Source organism: Loxodonta africana, chromosome 27, assembly GCF_030014295.1.
Source record: "Loxodonta africana isolate mLoxAfr1 chromosome 27, mLoxAfr1.hap2, whole genome shotgun sequence".
Taxonomy (NCBI): Eukaryota; Metazoa; Chordata; class Mammalia; order Proboscidea; family Elephantidae; genus Loxodonta; species Loxodonta africana.
This window is the reverse complement of record NC_087368.1, coordinates 594,893-601,991: the sequence shown is the minus strand read 5'-3', so window position 1 is coordinate 601,991 and position 7,099 is coordinate 594,893. Positions and strand designations below refer to the sequence as shown.

At 49.0% G+C, this 7,099-nt stretch overlaps 1 long non-coding RNA gene across 1 annotated transcript; it reads right to left on the bottom strand.

The window, feature by feature from the left end:
* Positions 1-206: 206 nt before the first annotated feature.
* LOC135228726 (uncharacterized) lies at positions 207-5,441 on the bottom strand. Its single transcript, XR_010319510.1, has 3 exons — positions 4,709-5,441; positions 871-945; positions 207-323 (listed from the first exon to the last, which is right to left on the bottom strand). It is a non-coding gene; the product is annotated as an uncharacterized LOC135228726 (long non-coding RNA).
* Positions 5,442-7,099: the final 1,658 nt, after the last annotated feature.

Sequence of the window (7,099 nt, the reverse complement as noted above, 5' to 3'; positions counted from 1 at the left end):
TCTTCTCTGGACAATGAGGGGTGTTAAGTTCTAGTACCCAGGCCTCAGCGTTACCAATATGATCTGTGATGACTGTGCTCAGTAGCAACATTGGCTAAAGAAGGAACAGCTGTTACAGCAAATAAAACAGTACTATTCAACAGAAAGGAGCCCTGGTGGTGCAATGGTGAAGCATTTGGCTGTTAACCAAAAGGTCCATGGTTTGAACCCACCAGCTACTCCATAGGAGAAAGATGTGGTAGTCTGCTTCCATAACGATCTATACCCTTGGTGACATCTCCGATCAGCAACTGGTCTCTAAAATCTACATGTTACTGCAAAAACTCAACAACAAAAAGACAGATAACCCAATTAAAAAATGGGCAAAGGATATGAACAGACACTTCCCTGAAGAAGACATTCAGGTAGCTAAAAGACACTTGAGGAAATGCTCACGTTCATTAGCCATTAGAGAAACCCAAATCAAAACTACAATGAGATTCCATCTCACTCTAACAAGGCTGGCATTAATCCAAAAAACACAGAATAATAAATGTTGGAGAGGTTCTGGAGAGGCTGGAACACTTAGACACTGCTGGTAGGAATGTAAAATGGTACAACCACTTTGGAAATCGATATGACGCTTCCTCAAAAAGCTAGAAATAGGAGATAGGGCCAAGAAAATGGAATAGCCAGACAGTTCCTGTGATCCCTCTTACAACAAATACCAAAAAAAAACAAGTGAAACGATTATATTTATGACAAGCTAGGAGCCCTGAATATCAAAGGCAAAGTTAGAAGACGGACTGAGTGGCAGGGGGAGGAAGAGACAGTTCAGAGGCGGAAAGGAGTTACTGGACCTGAATCGCAGGGAGCCCTCAGGCAACATACCTGGAGCGGCGGCGGTGGGCTGGTAGTAGCATTCTGCCACAGTTTCCTCAGGGAGAAGCAGCCACCCGCAACAGCCTACTCACAGGAACAAGAGAACAATAGCTCTTTTGGCAAAAGCTAACTACTTGCATACATTTTACCGTGCCCCCCACTCCCAAGCCAGCGTCCATGGCTGTTGATTTCCCTGGGCCTTAGATAGGCCCTGCTGAGTGCCTGGAGTCAACCTCCAGACCTTGGAGCAGGAATAAACTCACAGTTGGACGAAAAGATAATTTGCCAGTTCCACTAACTGGCAGAGCTCAGGACAGAAGCAGCTCCTGTTCAGGCATAAACGGTCCATGGACTTTGAATATCTTTCCCCCTGCATGGACCTGTGAGGGCCTATTCCAGGCGAATAGGCCCTTGATGGCAGACTGCAACCATTTCAGCTGTGTGGCGGAGAGGTGGGTGTTTGATATTTGACACCACTTTGCCTATTAAACAGGGTCCTCACCTACTCACAGAAGGGGTAAAAGGACTGGTAGCTCTGCTCAGGTCCCCCAGCCACCCGCGACAGGGGTCCAAGGATAATGGGTACCTCCCAGTCCTTACAACAAAAAGCATTGGGTGCCCATGGTCCATCTGCAGAACCCACCCACCTGTACGCTCTAGGGAACTGGGACGCACTTTCCTCACAGACACGTGGGGGATGTTTCTCAGCCTCCAGATACCAGTACCTACAGCAATCACCCCTGCCCTTCTAAGACTGTAGGACAGAGCCTGTACCACACACTTGATGATCAGCTACCTGGACACCTGAGCTGAATCCACACAAGAAAAGTGAATGGACTCCTAGACTGATATATCTGATAACAACTCTAGCCATCTGGTGACAGGACGTCAGAGCTTCAAAGGCAAGAATAGTCAAGGTAGCTCACTCAAGCAACCCATTTGGGCATACTAAAACAAAACAAACTGAGAAGCTAGGCTACAGGAAGCAAAAATTCTTGTGAGTGGGTCACTAGGGGCAATAGTGAGTGGTGCCACTCCCATTTCCATCCCTTGATTCCTGGACCCATGAACCCTGACTATGGGAGATAAAACACCATATACTCGATGCTGGTTTAGAGCATGCACAACCTCTAGGTGAACACTGCCTCAATCCTGCAAGGTATTGCCACCCAGCTGGCACTGTAATTGTGTCTTTAGGAGTCCATTCCATCATTCTTTCAAACCAGCTGCTGCAGGATGATGGGGAACATGGTAAGACCAGTGAATTCCATGAGCATGGGCCCACAGCTGCATTTCACTTGCGTGAAGGGAGTCCCTTGATTGAAGGAAATGCGTGTGGGATACAATGATGGTGGATAAAGCATTCTCTAAGTGCAAGGGTGATAGTTTTGGCAGAAGCATTGCATGCAGGGAAGGCAAATCCATATTCAGAGTAAATGTCTATTCCCATAAGAACAAATGTTGCCCTTTCCATGATGGAAGTGGTCCAGTGTAATCAGCTTGCCACCAGGTTGCTGGATGATCACTTTGAGGGATGGGGCCATATCGGGGACTCAGTGTTGGTCTCTGCTGCTGGCAGATCAGGCATTTAGAGGTGGCTATTGCCAAGTCGACCTTGATGAGTAGAAGTCCACGTTTCTGGGCCCATGCATAACCTCCATCTGTGCCATCATGGCCACTTTGTTCATGAGCAATGATGGGAGTACCTAGGAAAAAGTTTGAGTGGTTTCCCCAGAACACGTTATCCTATCCGCTTCACTGTTAATGTCTTTGTCTGCTGAGGTCACTCTTTAGTGAGCATTCACATGAGACACAAATATCTTCACTTCTTTGGCCCATTCAAAGAGGTCTATCCACATAGCTCTCCTCCCCCTAAGTCCTTGTCTCCGGTTTCCCAATCATGTTCCTTCCAAGTCCTTGACAATCCAGCTAAACCACCAGCCACAGCTCATGGGTCAGTATACATACAATCGCACATCTGGCCATTTCTTCTTCCAAGCAAAGTGAATAACCAGGTGCACTGCCCCAAGTTCTGCCCCTTAGGAGGATTTCCCTTCCCCACTGTCCTTCAGGGAGGTCCCAGCAAAGGGCTGTAGTGCTGCCACTCTCCGTTTTCAACTAGTGCCTGCATATTGCGCAGAACCATCTGTAAACAAGGCACGAGTTTTCTCACCTTCAGTCACCTGATCATAAGGAGCTCCCCATGAGGCCATAGGTGCAGACTGGGAGACGAAAGGTATGTGACAGGAGTGGAGACCATGGGCATTGGGGCATTTCCTCATGCAACTTACTTGGGCCTTCAGGTCCTGTTGCGGCCCGATCTTGTATATTACCACTTCAATTAATAATGATGGAGAGCTGCTGGGCACATCCAATTTTACAACTCTGTGGGTCAGACAACATCCAGTTCATAATGGGCAGCTCAGGCCACATCGTGACTCGGCGGCCCATGGTTAAGCGTTCAGTCTCTGCTAAGGCCCAGTAACAAGCCAAAAGCTATTTCTCAAAAGGAGAGTAGTTAAATGAAGAGAATGGCAGGGATTTACTCCAAAATCCTACAGATCTGCACAGTGATTCACCAAGAGGGGCCTGTCCTTCAAAACAAGGATGAAGAAAAAGGCATAGGCTCGATTAATGGCTGCATGCCAGGTACCAGGAGATGTGTTAATTTGCAGTTCACTCCTCCAAGGAAACTCCTCTTCCAACTGATTGGCTGCTCACATCAGATCAAAAAATGGAGACTGATTACACAATTTCTGCCAAACCCCTGAGAATCATGGCCTAACCGAATTGACACATAACATTAACCATCAGAGTGGTGATGAAAATGTTCTGAAGTAGATACTGACGATGGTTGAATAAGATTGTAAAAGCACACAAAGCCACTATACTACACATTTTAAAACTCTTAAAACATTTTATGACAAACCTACCTGTTAAAATAGTATAAACTATAAAGTATAGAGTGATCTGGAAAATTACAACAAAACCAAAAAAATTCCCACTCAGGTGAGTTGAAAAAAAGGTATGTTTCTGGAGCCGACATTCCCTAGCTATGAATGAGGGGTGGCTGTGGAGGACTTGCAGCAAATGACTCAACCTCTGGTGACCGAGGCAGAGCTGGAGATGGAGGACCTGGTGCTCTATAGAGTTTTGATGCTGAGCAGGAACAGGATTGACATCAGCAGGTGGTCTGGGAGCCATTACTGGAGGTGGCACAGGATTGAAATCCAGCCCTCCAGCTCACTGTCCATCCGATGTTGGTGATGAAATATTTCGTTCACTATGGAGCTCCAGCATTAGTGCAAGAGAGGACCTACAGCAGCAGGTGTTCTGGGACCTGGTTATGAAAATGAACCACGTGGTCCCTGTCCCCAGGAGCCACAAGCTTTAGGGTAGACACGAAGATGGATAAAATAATGAAACCAAATACATGCAAAGAAAAGAGCATATTTTATAGAGAAAATAAAGTAGGGTGCTGTGAGATAAGGCTGGTATGTGGTCCAAAAGGCCTCACTAAGGTGACATTTAAGTGCAACCAGAATGACAAGAGGGACCAACCCTGCATGTGTCTGGGGACAGAGTGCCAGGGAGAAGACACAGCTGGTACAGAGACTGGGAGACAGACGTGAGTTTTTCCAGAGAGAGAGTTGAAATGCAGCCAGTATGGCTGGAGGGCAAGGAGGAGGAGAGGAGGCAGGGAGGAGGAGAACAGGTCCAGGACCCGTGACCTGGTAGGCTGGAGGAGTTATCTCCTGCTCTGTGATAACAATACCCCCAAAACTAATGACTCACAACACAACACAGCACACAATCTCCGTGGGCCAGGAACCCAGGCATGGCTTACCTGGTGACTGCCCCAAGTTCTCAGGAGCTTCTGGTTGTGGTCTCAACTGAGTCTTGACTGGGGAGGATCTGCTCCCTACTCATTTCCATGTTATAAGCAGGACTCTGTGAGTTGTTGGTCTGGGGGGCCTCACTTCCTCTCTGTCTGTTGATCAGGACCCTCCCTCAGGTCTTTGTCACATGAGTCTCTCCATGAGCAGGTCATACATCACAGCTGCTTCCCGGGAGGAGAGAGAGAAATAAATGACAGAGAGAGTGATGACTGAGAGAGAGACAGAGAGAGAAGGAATAAAAGAGAGCCAGGAAACATCGCCCCCAAATAGGGTCATCATCAGTTGAAATCGACTCAGTGCCACCTAACAAAAACATTCTTGAGAAGCGAGTCCCTGAGTCCAAACCACACTGAGGGTGTGTCCAATCCAAAGTGAGGCAAGGTGGTCGCACAGGATGTGGAGACCAGGAGGTAGGATTGTTGGGAGCCACCGTCCAGGTTGTCTACCACCTAGCCTGAGATGAGGCACTGGGTCAGATTCTATATAATGGGAGTTCCTGAAGGGATTCACGCAGAGGGTGACAATGTCTGACGTTCACTTAATTCCAACCCCATCCTAGTGCAGATTGGGAAATGAGACCAAGAGTGGAAGTGACTTTCCCAAGCTCACACCACCAGGGCCCAGCCCTCTTTGGAGATGTACTCCATGCTGCTTCCCACCCCTGCTTGAAAATCTTCCATCTCTGAGCTTGTGCATTCGCTACGTGGGCAGATTACCCAATACGCAAGGTAAGCACGGTGAACACATCTTTGATGTGGCAAAACCCATGAGAAGTTGTTCACTACAGATTAGGAAGTAAGTACAAGTAGACCTGTGCTTACCTTGCTTACAGGGTCATCTGTCCCCCGTCACGGACTGTATATTTGAAAAGAGGCTTTGATTCTGTAGGGAAGAACTGTGGGTTGGGGACAGACAGAAGCCGGCCATACCTAGAAGCAGAGTACTAGATGTGGTGAAAAATATGAAAAGGTGAAAATGTTCATTACAGATGATCTGGTAAGCAGGTAAGCCCTATGCTTACTTTTCCTATTAGATAATCGACCCCTGATTAGCTACAGGTAATGCCAGCCCACGGGTTCTATAGACGTTACCTCACACAAACCTGCTGAGGTCCCTGGGAAGAAGACACTAGAATGATCCCTATTGTGTGGGTGGGGGCACTGGGGAGGCTCTGAGAAGCACAAAGACTTGTCCAGGGTCACAAACTGGTTGAGAGGGATGAACTTTGTTTGAACCCAGCTCTGTATGCTCAGAGCTGGGGCCCTGGCTACACCCAGGCCTTTCCCAGGTTCTGGGGGCAGAAGGAGGGCTGTGTTGGTGTCACTGTGTACAGTTATGGAGATGGCATGGGGAGAGGTGAGCATTCAGCAGCACAGTGGGGACTTTGGGGACATCTTAACTGACATCAGACCCAAGTCAGGAGACCAGGACGTGACCTCACATCCTTGACGACAGAGTACATAGAACTTGGAACCCTGGTAACCAGCCCCCTACCCAGCTCACTTGAGTGGAGACACTCAGACTAGGAACATGTTTTCTTGTTGTCTCCCGTCTTCCCTTGTATCAAAGCTTGAGAGACGCAGGAGTTCGACACTTTCACCAAGGCTGAGGCATGGTCTCGTCCCCCACCCACAAAAGCTCAAGCCATTTACCAAAAAGAATCGGAAGGTAACACAGGGTGGCCCAGGGCTGCCAATCCAGGCCAGGCCACCACTGTGATCTCACCTAGGCAGCCCCACACCCCTCCCCCAGGTCATACCATCCCCCAGTCCATGCCAGCTCTTGTCCTCATGGGGTCCCTGGTAACGGGGGCTGGGAGGAAACGTGGACAGAACTGATGAGGCAGAAAGTTGTTGACTGAGGCAGGGTCCATTTGGTAGAGAGATGGTGGGGGTCAGGGAAGGAGGTGCCATGTGATCTGGGGAGATCTGAGAGGGGAGGAGTGATAATGAGGATGATGAAAATGGTCCACCCCCATGGTCTCTCACCATACTGGGTTCATGGGCCTGAGTCGGACCGCAGCTGGGCATAGCCCATCAGGTTGCGTGACTTTGGGAGGCTGGGGGCTGGGCTGGCAAATGTGGAGTCCTCTTTCACTTCCCTGCCCTGACCACCCCCCTGATCACACAGAACACTGGGATGTAAGTCTGCCGAGGGGTTCCAGTTCAGACCAGGCCTTAAGGAGGGGCTATCGGGGTCACAGGCTGAGTCAGCACTCTGGCCTGGGCTTTCTCAGAGATCCAGCTAACGCCGAGTGTGGCACTCAACGTGCCTAGCTGCTGGCATTGCCTGGGCCACTGCTGACCCTGTGCCTGCCCAGCTTCTGCCAGATCCTGCTG